The sequence below is a fragment of the Rana temporaria genome, chromosome 7, assembly GCF_905171775.1.
Source record: "Rana temporaria chromosome 7, aRanTem1.1, whole genome shotgun sequence".
Classification (NCBI taxonomy): Eukaryota; Metazoa; Chordata; class Amphibia; order Anura; family Ranidae; genus Rana; species Rana temporaria.
This window is the reverse complement of record NC_053495.1, coordinates 26,996,123-27,010,959: the sequence shown is the minus strand read 5'-3', so window position 1 is coordinate 27,010,959 and position 14,837 is coordinate 26,996,123.

Here is a 14,837-nt window from a genome sequence, read left to right as displayed (position 1 = left end):
GCTCGAAATTCCGCCGCAAATCATCAATACTTTAGACGTGAACGTAACTTACGTACAGCCCTATTCGCGAACGACTTACGCAAACGACGTAAAAATTTAAAAATAGAGAGAGTGCTAAGTCAAATCAACCTATAGACTCCTATGTAGATTACTGAAGATCATGGAAGTAGTAGTTTGACTACTACATTTGATTGCACTACAGTTCCCAGGAGATCCTGAGAGACAAGGAGGAGGAGTAAGAAGGGATTTACCGAACTGCATGGGGAATTTCTTCTTCTTGGAACCTCAGACTCCAGGGAGTGCAGACCTGTGCACAGGGTCAGGTTTCTAGGTCAAACCTATAGGGTCTGACCGGTAGAGTCTGATCTGACAAAAGCAGAGGGAAAGTAATGCCATGCCTGCAGGACACTGAACGTATTGGAGGAGCTTAGCCATTGCCGCAGGGAGACTAGAGAGGCTTCTTACCAGACATCCCATTCTACAGAGAGCTACAGACTGCAATGCAGGGATCAGTGAGAGGACTCAGCTCTCGCCCTGTTAGCAGGATCTGAGTTTAAAGCAAGAGATTAAGCACACCATATAACATCCATGACTTACCCTTCCAACAATAATATCCCCCTCCCGTTCTTCAACACACTTCTGTGCCATACTTGCTGCATCCTTTTCTATCATTCCTTGATACTTGCTGATTTATCTTCATAGTGTAAAAACCATCTTTCACAAATTTTATTAAAAGATTTAAAACGTACATACAGTCTGAAGTTATAAGCATATGAAATGAAGCATCATAAGAAGCGTAATCACATAGGGAATCCAAAAAGCGCAGCGAATTTAGTCTAAACAGACATCATCTGGAGCATGAGATGCCCCAGATTAAGTCTATGTGAACGAAACACGTTGGGTCATATTAAGCCTGCTCTATGTCATGCCACTTTTTGGATTCCCTATGTAATTTCGCTTCTTATGATGCTTCATTTAATATGCTTTTAACTTCAGACTGGATGAAAGTTTTCTAATTTTTAATAACATTTATAAGAAATAGGTTTACACTATGTGGAGACCTTTTGTTTTTTTATGAATTGTGGAGTCCAAGATCTAACTAAGGGACTGGACATAGTGGAATATCATGGTACCAGATCTCCAGTGCTCCAATGCTTTGTTGATCATCATTTTACCATTTCCATACCTATGCTCGTTTGACTCTTTACCGCTGGCAGTAGAGTCCAAGGATTCTGGTAAGCCTGTTTACTCTCCCCTCTGGGTGGCAGATGCACATACCCTGGTGACTCCTTAAGTCATGGGTCTTCAAACTACAGCCCTCCAATTGTTCAGGAACTACAATTCCCATCATGCCTAGTCATGTCTGTGAATGTCAGGCCTTGTACACACGACCGTTTTCCTCGACAGAATCCATCAAGAAACTTGGTGGCAGAGCTTTTTTGCAGAGGAAAACGGTCGTGTGTATGTTTTTCATCGAGAAAACTGTCGAGGAACTAGACGAGAAAAAAAGAGAACAAGTTATCTTTTTCCTCGACGGGAGTCTCAATTTCCTCGTCGTGTTTCTCGTCGGGCTGGTTTTCGACGAGAAACACGTTCGTGTGTATGCTTAGAATAAAGTATGAGACGGGAGCGCACCTTCGGTAAAAGTAGCGTTTGTAATGGAGATAACACATTTGTCACGCTGTAACAGACTGAAAAGTACAAATTGTCTCTTACCAAACTTTTACTTAACTTTTACTTAACACGCAGTAACAAACAAAAGCAGCCCCAAGGGTTGTGCCAGTGGAATCGAACTTCCCCTGCCGTCGTACTGTATGTGTTGTATGTCACCGCGTTTGAGAACGAAGAGATTTGGTCTTGACAGTGTGTACGCAAAGAAAGCTTGTCAAGTTTCTCGACATGCCTAACAAGGAACTCATCAAGGAAAAGATGTTTCAATTACGACAAGTTCCTCGGTCGTGTATACGAGGCCTCAGTGTGTTACATTGCCTCATGGGTTGTGTAGTTCTACAACAGCTGGAGGGCGGTATTTGGGGATGCCTGCCTTAAGTGGACAACTTTCACCTTTACTGAGTTGATTCTATTTCCCACTTTTTCAGCCGGACTGTCTTGATACGCAGAGGCTGCTCTACACTCATAGGGCCAGATTCACAGAAGAGATACAACGGCGTTTCTCTGAAACGCCGTCGTATCTCTCAGAGTATCTATGCGACTGATTCATAGAATCAGGTTACGCATAGATAGCCCTTAGATCCGGCAGGTGTAATTGACTTACACCGTCGGATCTTAGGATGCAGTACCTCGGCCGCCGCTGGATGGAGTTTGTGTCGTATTCCAGCGTCGGGTATGCAAATTAGCAGTTACGGCGATCCACAAAGGTTTTTCCCGTCATTACGTCGGCGCAAGTCTTAGTTTCCCGTCGCAAAATTAGGGGTACTTTAACATGGTGTAAAATTACTCCACCATGTTAAAGTATGCCCGTCGTTCCCGCTTCGCTTTTTAATTTTTTGTTTTTCCCGTCGTAAGTACGTTACACACGTCGCAATTCACAAACACGGCGCGCCGCCGTAATTTCGTGCAAAGCACGTTGGGAAAATTGCGAACGGAGCATGCGCAGTACGTCCGGCGCGGGAGCGCGCCTAATTTAAATTGTACCTGCCCCATTTGAATTGGGCGGGCTTGCGCCGGACGTGTTTACGATACACCGCCGCAAGTTTACAGGTAAGTGCTTTGTGGATCGGGCACTAACACTGAAAACTTGCGGCGGTGTAACGTAAACGGGTTACGTTACACGGCCGCAATTCTATGTGAATCTGGCCCATAGTTCCTATGAGTGGAATTTTGTAAGTGTTTTTTTTTTTGGACCCTGTTTTTTACTTTTTTGTGCTGTGCACTTTATTAATTGATATATGGTATCATTACCTCTCATGCACATTTGAGTATATATGTTGGTTCAGTTTCACTTGCTCATTTGCACATTGTATTTTATCATTAGTTATATGATATTAGTATCATTCATATATTTGTTTTGCACATTTATCATGGTTTATATTTTGCGCTGCACTTTTTGAATTTCAATCACTTGCACAATATTCTGTTATATTGTAGTGTTCGCAGTTGTTGTATATTATGACATTAGCGCAGTAATTATTTATGGTATCCCATGTGATATCTAGTGCCTAACTGGTTGCCAATCCTTTATTATTTATAGATATATAGATATATAGGTCCACCTACTCACAAATCCTGCATATACTGTTGCCATTTGAAAACTATACACTTAATGTGATTTGTAAGTGTGACATAGCATGCTTAGCAATCTGAGCTTAGACTCTGTGTATTATTTGACATGTTACTTATTGGTATTTCTCTTTTAAGTAGGGTATTTCTCTTTGCTATTTAGCTAAGGAGGTCCTGATGAAGCTGGTTGTTGTGAAACATGTCAACCTCTTGGATCATACAGCAAAGATAATCTGGTATAGCCACTGTTATGGCTCACACCGCATATATGAATATTTTTCTACGGCTTTTTAACAATTTTTATTGGAATTTTATAATAAACATAAACATCTCTCTCTGGTACCAGTAAAGTCTGCAAATAGAAATGGTTCTTTGGTGGTGATCATAGTATGTCAAACACCTCTCAAACAGCTAAGTATGTACAGTAAATCATGGTAAAAGTCACTTCAATACATCTATGGAATGATTGACCTGAAGGCAATTAGGCCCGCCAGAGAAGAAATTCTGCCTAATGTGGCTAGCCAATGGGTGGTCAGGTAATAAGCACCATAATGATGTTTCATTGCTTACAATAACAACTTTACCAAAAAATGGTGCCTTAAAGAACAAAAAAAACAGCTCTGCACATCAATCCTTATCAATTTTTTAAAGAACTATTTTTGTGTAGATAGGTTGTGCCATTTGTTTACATATTTTCCATAATTTGTAGACTGGCTTTGCCATTGTCATGATCGCTACTGTGCCGAGCGGGCGGCGAGGCATGGTCGTCCCCCAGTTGGCTCTGGGTGGAATTGAACCCAGGACCTCTCTATTGCTGGTCCAGGTCTTTGCCTCTGAGCCACTGCTCAGTGATATTCTTCTTGCTGTCCGTCGGAGCCTGGTTCTGAACTCGTGCTACTTTGGACCAATCAGTGGCCTGAGCGGCCTATTTAAACCAGCCCCTTCCTCCTTGCAAATTGCTGGTTCGTTTGCAGTGTTTGCTACTGGAAACCTTATCTGTGGATATCCTGCTTACCTGACCTTTGGCTTGCTCTCTGGATTTCTGCTCTCCTTGATCCTGTGACCCCGGCTTGAACTTTGGACTGTCTGACTTCTCTACCCCTGACCTTGGCTTTGAACTTCGCATACCCTACCTGCTCCAACCCCTGATCTCGGCTTGTTCTCTGGATTATTCTTCAGCCTTGTTCCTGCTTGAGCACCTTCTGTTTGGACTATTTCCTGTGTGCTTCTGAACAGCCTCCAGTGAGCTTTGGCTATCCAGTTCCCGGTCCACCTTGGATTCCCTCCTGCCACTGGACCCGGTTCCTCTTGGTGCGTCCTTCCTTCTGTCTCAAACCCCAGCGGGTGGATCGCATCGAGTCGCAAAGGTGAGCCGCCCTTGGCATCTCGGCCTCGGTAAGTAACGTTCCTGACAGCCATGTCTCAGGAACCAGGCATCTTCTTTTTTTTTTTTTTACAGAATGAATATTTAAAGCACCCTATACTTGGCATAGTGGTCAGTTCACTAAAGCATACTGCATACTGTATTTTCACTACTTTTTCATAGGTTAATATTTGGTCACCTAAAAAAATGGGATGTTAAAATAATCTCTACAGCACAGCCATCACTTAGAATAACTCAGACCTTCTAAAGTGTTGGCATAGTTCCCAACCAGATGGCAGAATGGTGCTCAGAGTGAATATTCTGTACAGGAGCTTGCAGAATTTGATAAACACCTCTGAATTAAACTGTTCTAATTGTGTAAATATGGTTGACTGCCATGATGATGCTGGTGCCCAGAGCTATATTTATGGAAGGTCTGCTAAGGAAGGGTTTAAATGAATGAACAAGCATGGCTGGCACTTAGTTAAGGATACACAACTGGTGGAGAATGACACTAAACGATTCTATGCCATCAGCGTCTTGGTGTTCTGAGGTCTCTGATTAATTCTGGCATCAATTCTCTTGCTGGTTGACAGATCCTTGCCTAATATAAAAGTGAATGACTGGAGGAGAGGATCTATACAACACAGAATATTAGAAACAGGTTTGTTTAAAGACAAAACAGAAGTGGGTTGTACTAACTTGTACTAGCCAATGAAAAGCCAGCTTCCATTTGACTACCTATTTCTAGCTGTTAAGCTGCTGTGTGCTGATCGGTTGCAATAGTTATTGCTCTCCGTTGTACCATAGAATATAGTAAAAAATAAAAAAAATAAAGCACTGACATGCATTGCAATATTGTGTTTACATTAGTAATAACTTTTGAAAACATGTACAGACATAAATGTGTCCCAGATTGTTACAGTTCAATATACGGGTATCCAAAATAGTGGTGCTGGAACTGGGAGGTATTTTCAAATTTTTCTTTCTGGCTTTTCTTTATCCCGTGTTAGAATATCTTCTCCTCTGGCCTTCATTGGACTAAAATGGCTGAAAAATTTAAAATGATGGGGCATGGCGGCATGTTCAGCAGTATATTCAAACTATTTTTAAAAATGAATTGGCATGCTAAGTTTTATATATTCATTTAAAGTGGTCGTAAAGGCAGAAGGCTTTTTTATCTTAATGCATTCTATACATTAAGGGCCATTTGCTTCCACTGCTCACTGTGTTCATTCAGACACTGAGCCGCGGTCCGGCCCATTTTCTCTCCTTATTGGCTGTCAATCAAAATCAGTCAGCCAATAAGGAGAGAAAATGGGCCGGACCGCGGCTCAGTGTCTGAATGAACACAGTGAGCTGCGGCTCTGTTCGGGTGCCTCATTAGCATGCTGCTTGCTGTGGGGGCACTCAACAGGAGGGAGGGACCAGGAGCGCCAAAGAGGGACCCAAGAAGAGGAGGATGTGGGCTGCTCTGTGCAAAACCACTGCAACAGAGCAGGTAAGTGTAACATGTTTGTTTTTTGTATAGAAAAAAAACAGAGACTTTACAATCTCTTTAAAAATTTCCATAGGCAACGCTTTAAAAATGTTTACAGGTTACCTGTTTAGAGTTACAGAGGAGGTCTAGAATTATTGCTCTCTTGTGTGGTTTGAACACCGAATATGCAGACATGTCTTATGTATGTGTTTGCTTCTGCGTGCGCTTTACATTTTTTTGTTTTCTCATTTATTTTGCATTATATATTTTTTTTACCACTTTTATTGCTATTACAAGGAATGTAAACATCCCTTGTAATGGAAATAAGCATGTCCTCTCCGAGGTTGCTCTGGTCCTCCAAGGGCAAAGAGCCAAGTGGGGGCCATCTTGCTCTTACTTGATTCTTGCCCAGCCATCAGAGGGATCGGATAGCTTCCAGGTTTACCGACGGCTCAGTTAAACAGGAAAATGACCGGAAAACGGCAGGGCACATCTCCCGCCGCCGCCACTGGGATCACTTTTATCAGACGCCAAATTGCCCACAAAACAAAATGATACTGTGGTAATGGCAGATAGCTGCTGCCATCACAATGATATCACAATGATATTTAACATCAAAGTAATGACGTATGTGTACTGTGGACACCCCTAAATTAAAGTTGTAAAATGTTTTCAAATTCCCTCCAAGTAATCTGCACATGTTGGAAGGATGAAAAGATTTTAGTAAACATTTTTATGTATTCTCACTTTTTTTGTGTTCTGCAGATATTGATATAAACCTTGCCAAAAATATTTTTAGTCAAACAGACTGTGTTCCTTATTACCGCTTGATTCATCGAATGTGTGATTTTTTTTTTTTTTAATGCCTGCAAACAATAAAAGTAAAAAAAAAAACAGTGTGCATTCAAGCAGATCAATAAAACATCTTATTTTGTGCATTTTTTCCTTTACCCTAGTAACATTTTTTAATATGGAAGCAGGCTTCCGCTGCTGCCAATGGGAGGGGATTTAGGAATTTTAAAACAGGCATGTGGGCAGACAAAAGGGAGAGTTGTTATTGTAGACAAAGTAGCAATACTTGATCTGGAGACTTTAGATAAAGCAGTTGGAGCAAAGAACCATGGATATTCCATCAATGGAAAAGCCAAAGTTGAGTAGCTGTTTAGTATAGTATATATGTTTAGTAGTTCTGGAAACTTTGTAGATCGGCAACTCCTATCCTTGTATTGATTAGTGGTTTCAAATGAATAACTACTGCAGTAGGGAACAGACACAAAAGATACACTCAGCATCTTACAAATAACTGTTCTGATTATTCAGCGCAATCCAAATTGTTTTTACACACACAGTTACGTAGGTATCACAATAATATTACAATTGTACTTTTATGATAACAAGGCAGGCCAAATTCTAATCAGAACTCGAAAGAATGCAATATGTATTCAAAGCATTATTAGTGTCGTGTGAACAATGAGTGCCATGTGCAATACATAAATAAAGAAGAAATTCCGCGCTGGAAAATACACAAAAAACTATAAAAAATGCAAGCCAGCACTGGAGGATAAATTCAAATAGAAATCCCAATAATGATCAATAGCAATAAAGTGCAGCGCAAAACATATAAAATTAAGTAATAACACAATTGATGATCAGATAATATATATAAATTATATATAAAAATATATATATATATAACTCTAATATTAACACAAAAAGAAATCCATAAAAGTGCATCAGTGAAAAAAGTCCAAAAGTGCTCCAAATAATGAAGTGACTGATTGTGATTGAATCTCAAAAAGCTGTGATCGACAGGAAGGTTCCTTCACCAATAGCTAAAAGATGGCCCCTCACCTCAGCCATTCGACCATGGCTAGGTCACAAAACTTTTGAAAACCTCCAAGGTAAGTGTAAGGACACGTCCAAGCTTTAAAGGTTACCAGCAGGCAGCAGACAGCTCAATACTCCCAACGACCACAGAGAAATATATGAAACAAAAAGGGAACAGACTAGTGCTCTCTGTCTCAAACTGGATTTAATAAATAAAAAAAAGACCAAAATAAACTCACATTTTACAACACTCAGAGCCGAGTGTGAAGCGTATCAGCATAAGCGGAGCTCCAAGGCTTCCGAGTCTTTACACAGCTCACACATCAGCGTTGGGTCGGCGAGCGCGGGTGACGTCACGAAGCTCCTCCCCCTCGTACGCGTTACGTTCCTATGGGCGGAACTTCCTCAGCGTGGGGTCAGAGAGGCTAACGTGAACGTCCCGCAACGTCATAAATAGTGTGTGGTTGCCATCGCAACACACCATACTAATTCCCTGCTCACCTGCGCCATCTAGTGCCCAATACACAAAAGGCAACTAAAAAGCTATAACTTTTTTAATGCACAGGATAAACGGTCCACCTAATTAAAGAAGGACCAGCAGGTACTTTAGAGATAAATAAATCTTTGTAAAACGTGACGTCAGCCACGATCGCCTCGCCATTAACAAACAGAAAATACCACTAAAATTTAGCGGATAAGTCCAGTGTAATTAACAGCATATTAAGAAAACATTAAATATATAAGAATATATTAACAATATATTCTAGGCAAGATAACATGCCTTAACATTTCAATACCTTTAAATACAGAAATGAGTATGCAAAATTAATTACATTATAATATTATGTACAGAAACCTAGTCATATGAAATGTAAAAGGTAAATATATATGTTAATACATAATTAATATAAAAATTATTAGAATTAATAAAAATTAATAAAAATTAATAAAAATACTAATAAAAATACTAAAAATTCCCCAAATACTGAAAAATTGAAAAATACAAATTATCGATTAGAGATAAAACAATTGAGATCGAACTCAACATTGAGGCCTAATGGAGCCGAAACCTTGGTTTCATAGATCCAAAAAGATTCACGACGGCTCAACTGTCGTATGTAATGCCCTCCTCTCCAATGTTTGGTGACCTTTTCTATGCCCCAAAATTTCAGGCCTTTAGGATCTCTACCATGGCATTCCCTAAAATGCTTAGAAACACTATGAGTCCTAATGCCACGTCGGATGTTGCTAATATGTTCTCCAACCCTCACATGCAATTCACGTGAGGTACGCCCGACATATTGCAATCCACACTGGCATTCAAGCATGTACACCACGCCAGTGGTCGAGCAGGTAATTAGTTGTTTAATTGGATATTCCATTCCAGTAATATTAGAAACAAAGGACTTACGTTTCTTGATATTATGTTTGGCATGTTTACAGGTTGCGCATCTGCCACAGGCGTAAAAACCTGATAGGAAATTGAAAAGTTTGGGTCTCGGGATGACAGGTGGATCTATCACCCCTGGAGCCAACCGATCCCTAAGCGAAGGGGCCTTCCTATACACAAATTGTGGACGTTCTGGAAGAACCGGACCTAGGACCACATCTCCCTTTAAGACCGGCCAATGTTTGGCCACAATCTTTTCAAACTTCTTATGTTGGATGTTATAATCCAACAACATTTTGTAATTGGATCTATCCACTTCAGCAATTGGTGGTTTATCCATAATAATCAGATTCCTGTCCAGGTTTTTAACCTTTTCTATCTCCTGCTTCACAGAAGACATAGGATAACCTTTAGACACAAATCTAGTGGCCAATTCTTCAGACTGTACCGCATAATCGGAATCCAAGGCACAATTCCTACGGAGTCTGACGAACTGGCCACGAGGAATATTGCATAGCCACAATCTATGATGGCAGCTTGTTAAAGGGATATACCCATTTCGATCTACAGCCTTAAAGTGATTCCTGGTAGCCAACATGGATCCAGATTTAAAAATCTCAAGATCCAAAAACGTCACCTGGTCAGGGGAAACAGTCCAAGTTAGGACAATGCCCTTATCATTGGAATTTAGTTTAGCCATACAAGTCTCCAACGAGGGCATATCGCCCTCCCAGACCATCACCAGATCGTCTATATATCTGCGGTAGCAGAGAAGCTGAGGGGGTGTGTCGTGGAAGACCACATCCCGCTCCCAGTGGGCCATGAAAAGATTGGCCACACTGGGAGCAAAACGAGCTCCCATCGCAACTCCTCGCTGCTGTAGGAAAAATTCCTTATTGAACCAAAAATAGTTCTTCAATAGACAGAATCTCAAACTGTCCAGAAGAAAATCAGTATGTTCAGGACTCAAATCAGTGGACTCTAATGCCCATGCCACTGATGCCAAGGCTGCATCATGCCCAATTATGGTATACAAAGAGCCTACATCGGCAGTTACCAATATAGTACTATCTGTACAGGGAATAGAGTTCAAGATTTGAATAATTTGCTTTGTATCCCGAAGGTAAGCAGGTAATCTATGAACCAAAGGCTGCAAAAAGACGTCTAAGTATTGTCCCAAACGAGACGTAACGGAATCAATTCCATTTACAATTGGACGGCCAGGAGGTCGTTCTGCGTCTTTATGTAATTTAGGAAGAAAATAAATTATCGGGGTCCGACAATGGAAAGGGTCTAGATAGGCCGCTTCCTTTTTATTCAATATGCCCGAGTCCTTACCTCCTTTTATCAAAAGGTGAAGCTCATTTTTGTATTTCACCATTGGATCACTTCGTAACAAGAGATAAGTATCCTGGTCACCCAGCAACCTACCCATCTCCTCGTAATAGTAGGCCTTGCTGAGGACCACCAGACCACCCCCCTTGTCCGCGGGGCGGATTACAATGTTATTACGTTGTTCCAGCGAAACAATACCTCGCTGGATACACTGAGAGTCTCTCACTTTTTTGATCCTAAGATTATCAAGATCTTTGCACACCAAATTCCGAAAAACTTCCAGATGTTTGGTATCAGCATTATGGGGATTAAAAACAGACTTATTTCTCAGACTCGAATGCTTAGAAGCCATAGAGAGAGTCCTTTCTATAGGATTAGAGAGAAAATATTTTTTCAAATTTAAATTCCTCACATATTTCTGGACATTCTATTTGGAGAACCGGGAGATTGTTCTCACCGATGTATTTTCCAAAATTAGCACCACCTCAGATTCAGGAGACCTGATTCTTTCTTTTAAGAAGTTAGGTCATCTTTTTGAAAAAAAGATAAAAACCTGGTGGGACATTGTGACTTTTGAACAATACTTAGTAACAAAAATTATCCCCAGAAGACTAAGGTGGGATTTGCAGCCAAATGATGGTCTGGTGGATGATGAGTCTAATTTAGAATGGTTCAATTTTTTTACAGCTAAAGGTTTTGAGTTAATTAAATTTCTATTGACCCGCAAACAGCGGAAAAAGAAATGGCTTGAAAGCCAGATTAAGGTTATCTCTGACCATGTTGAGCAACATAAGGATGATCCAGAATTCCTACGCCTTTCCGGAGAATTGAAAATTAAACTTGTTAAATGGGACAAGGAAATTCAGGAGAAAAAGCGTAAGAAATTCCTACGGGACGTAGAGGATTTTGGAGCACCTAATGTCTATAAATGGCAGCTATTGAACTCTCGGACTTCTGATCAAGTTCAATCTTTGCCTATGGATACCTTAGAACCGGTATCTACTCCTGGAGTACAAGAACCACAGAGTTTTTGGGTTACTAATACCACTCATAATAGGACCCCTGTTGGATCAGTTACACCCACAGGGAGAGGGTCTGGTAACTCTAGGGGAAGGGGAAAAAATAGGAATGGTAGAGGTAAAGGTAGAGGAAGCCATCAAGCAGGGAAGTCTGTTCATACCTCCGCTTCTCGTGAAACCCCCCCCTGGAAGACTGTGTCCAACAGAGGGAGGGGTCAGTCTAGGGGGAGAGGGGGCTTTCCATCTGGGACTTACCCTAAACCATCTTCATTACCTACATACAATTACTATGCACCCCTACAAAATTATTGGGAGGGACCCCCACCCCCCACTACTCAACAGCATTTTTTAGGGCAGGGGAGGACCCCTTGGAGGGGACCTCCGCCCGGCCCACCGGCATGGACTGGCGAGTGGATGGCACCACCGCCCCTCCCTTACCCTCCTCCTCTGGTTTATGTGCCCCCTGCAACGGGACAATCTCGACCAAAACGAAAAAACCAAGAGGAGTCAGAGGGGGGAGACGAATCCAAAAGGCCAAGGTCTTGATTGGTACTGGGATTTTTAATCTTAGTGGGGTGACCCTTACTGGAGATGAGATGAGGGTTTTGGACAAAGGCCTAAAATTCGCACCAATACGTAATTTAAATAAATTTGAGACATATGTGAATGTCCAGAAATATGTGAGGAATTTAAATTTGAAAAAATATTTTCTCTCTAATCCTATAGAAAGGACTCTCTCTATGGCTTCTAAGCATTCGAGTCTGAGAAATAAGTCTGTTTTTAATCCCCATAATGCTGATACCAAACATCTGGAAGTTTTTCGGAATTTGGTGTGCAAAGATCTTGATAATCTTAGGATCAAAAAAGTGAGAGACTCTCAGTGTATCCAGCGAGGTATTGTTTCGCTGGAACAACGTAATAACATTGTAATCCGCCCCGCGGACAAGGGGGGTGGTCTGGTGGTCCTCAGCAAGGCCTACTATTACGAGGAGATGGGTAGGTTGCTGGGTGACCAGGATACTTATCTCTTGTTACGAAGTGATCCAATGGTGAAATACAAAAATGAGCTTCACCTTTTGATAAAAGGAGGTAAGGACTCGGGCATATTGAATAAAAAGGAAGCGGCCTATCTAGACCCTTTCCATTGTCGGACCCCGATAATTTATTTTCTTCCTAAATTACATAAAGACGCAGAACGACCTCCTGGCCGTCCAATTGTAAATGGAATTGATTCCGTTACGTCTCGTTTGGGACAATACTTAGACGTCTTTTTGCAGCCTTTGGTTCATAGATTACCTGCTTACCTTCGGGATACAAAGCAAATTATTCAAATCTTGAACTCTATTCCCTGTACAGATAGTACTATATTGGTAACTGCCGATGTAGGCTCTTTGTATACCATAATTGGGCATGATGCAGCCTTGGCATCAGTGGCATGGGCATTAGAGTCCACTGATTTGAGTCCTGAACATACTGATTTTCTTCTGGACAGTTTGAGATTCTGTCTATTGAAGAACTATTTTTGGTTCAATAAGGAATTTTTCCTACAGCAGCGAGGAGTTGCGATGGGAGCTCGTTTTGCTCCCAGTGTGGCCAATCTTTTCATGGCCCACTGGGAGCGGGATGTGGTCTTCCACGACACACCCCCTCAGCTTCTCTGCTACCGCAGATATATAGACGATCTGGTGATGGTCTGGGAGGGCGATATGCCCTCGTTGGAGACTTTTATGGCTAAACTAAATTCCAATGATAAGGGCATTGTCCTAACTTGGACTGTTTCCCCTGACCAGGTGACGTTTTTGGATCTTGAGATTTTTAAATCTGGATCCATGTTGGCTACCAGGAATCACTTTAAGGCTGTAGATCGAAATGGGTATATCCCTTTAACAAGCTGCCATCATAGATTGTGGCTATGCAATATTCCTCGTGGCCAGTTCGTCAGACTCCGTAGGAATTGTGCCTTGGATTCCGATTATGCGGTACAGTCTGAAGAATTGGCCACTAGATTTGTGTCTAAAGGTTATCCTATGTCTTCTGTGAAGCAGGAGATAGAAAAGGTTAAAAACCTGGACAGGAATCTGATTATTATGGATAAACCACCAATTGCTGAAGTGGATAGATCCAATTACAAAATGTTGTTGGATTATAACATCCAACATAAGAAGTTTGAAAAGATTGTGGCCAAACATTGGCCGGTCTTAAAGGGAGATGTGGTCCTAGGTCCGGTTCTTCCAGAACGTCCACAATTTGTGTATAGGAAGGCCCCTTCGCTTAGGGATCGGTTGGCTCCAGGGGTGATAGATCCACCTGTCATCCCGAGACCCAAACTTTTCAATTTCCTATCAGGTTTGTACGCCTGTGGCAGATGCGCAACCTGTAAACATGCCAAACATAATATCAAGAAACGGAAGTCCTTTGTTTCTAATATTACTGGAATGGAATATCCAATTAAACAACTAATTACCTGCTCGACCACTGGCGTGGTGTACATGCTTGAATGCCAGTGTGGATTGCAATATGTCGGGCGTACCTCACGTGAATTGCATGTGAGGGTTGGAGAACATATTAGCAACATCCGACGTGGCATTAGGACTCATAGTGTTTCTAAGCATTTTAGGGAATGCCATGGTAGAGATCCTAAAGGCCTGAAATTTTGGGGCATAGAAAAGGTCACCAAACATTGGAGAGGAGGGCATTACATACGACAGTTGAGCCGTCGTGAATCTTTTTGGATCTATGAAACCAAGGTTTCGGCTCCATTAGGCCTCAATGTTGAGTTCGATCTCAATTGTTTTATCTCTAATCGATAATTTGTATTTTTCAATTTTTCAGTATTTGGGGAATTTTTAGTATTTTTATTAGTATTTTTATTAATTTTTATTAATTTTTATTAATTCTAATAATTTTAATATTAATTATGTATTAACATATATATTTACCTTTTACATTTCATATGACTAGGTTTCTGTACATAATATTATAATGTAATTAATTTTGCATACTCATTTCTGTATTTAAAGGTATTGAAATGTTAAGGCATGTTATCTTGCCTAGAATATATTGTTAATATATTCTTATATATTTAATGTTTTCTTAATATGCTGTTAATTACACTGGACTTATCCGCTAAATTTTAGTGGTATTTTCTGTTTGTTAATGGCGAGGCGATCGTGGCTGACGTCA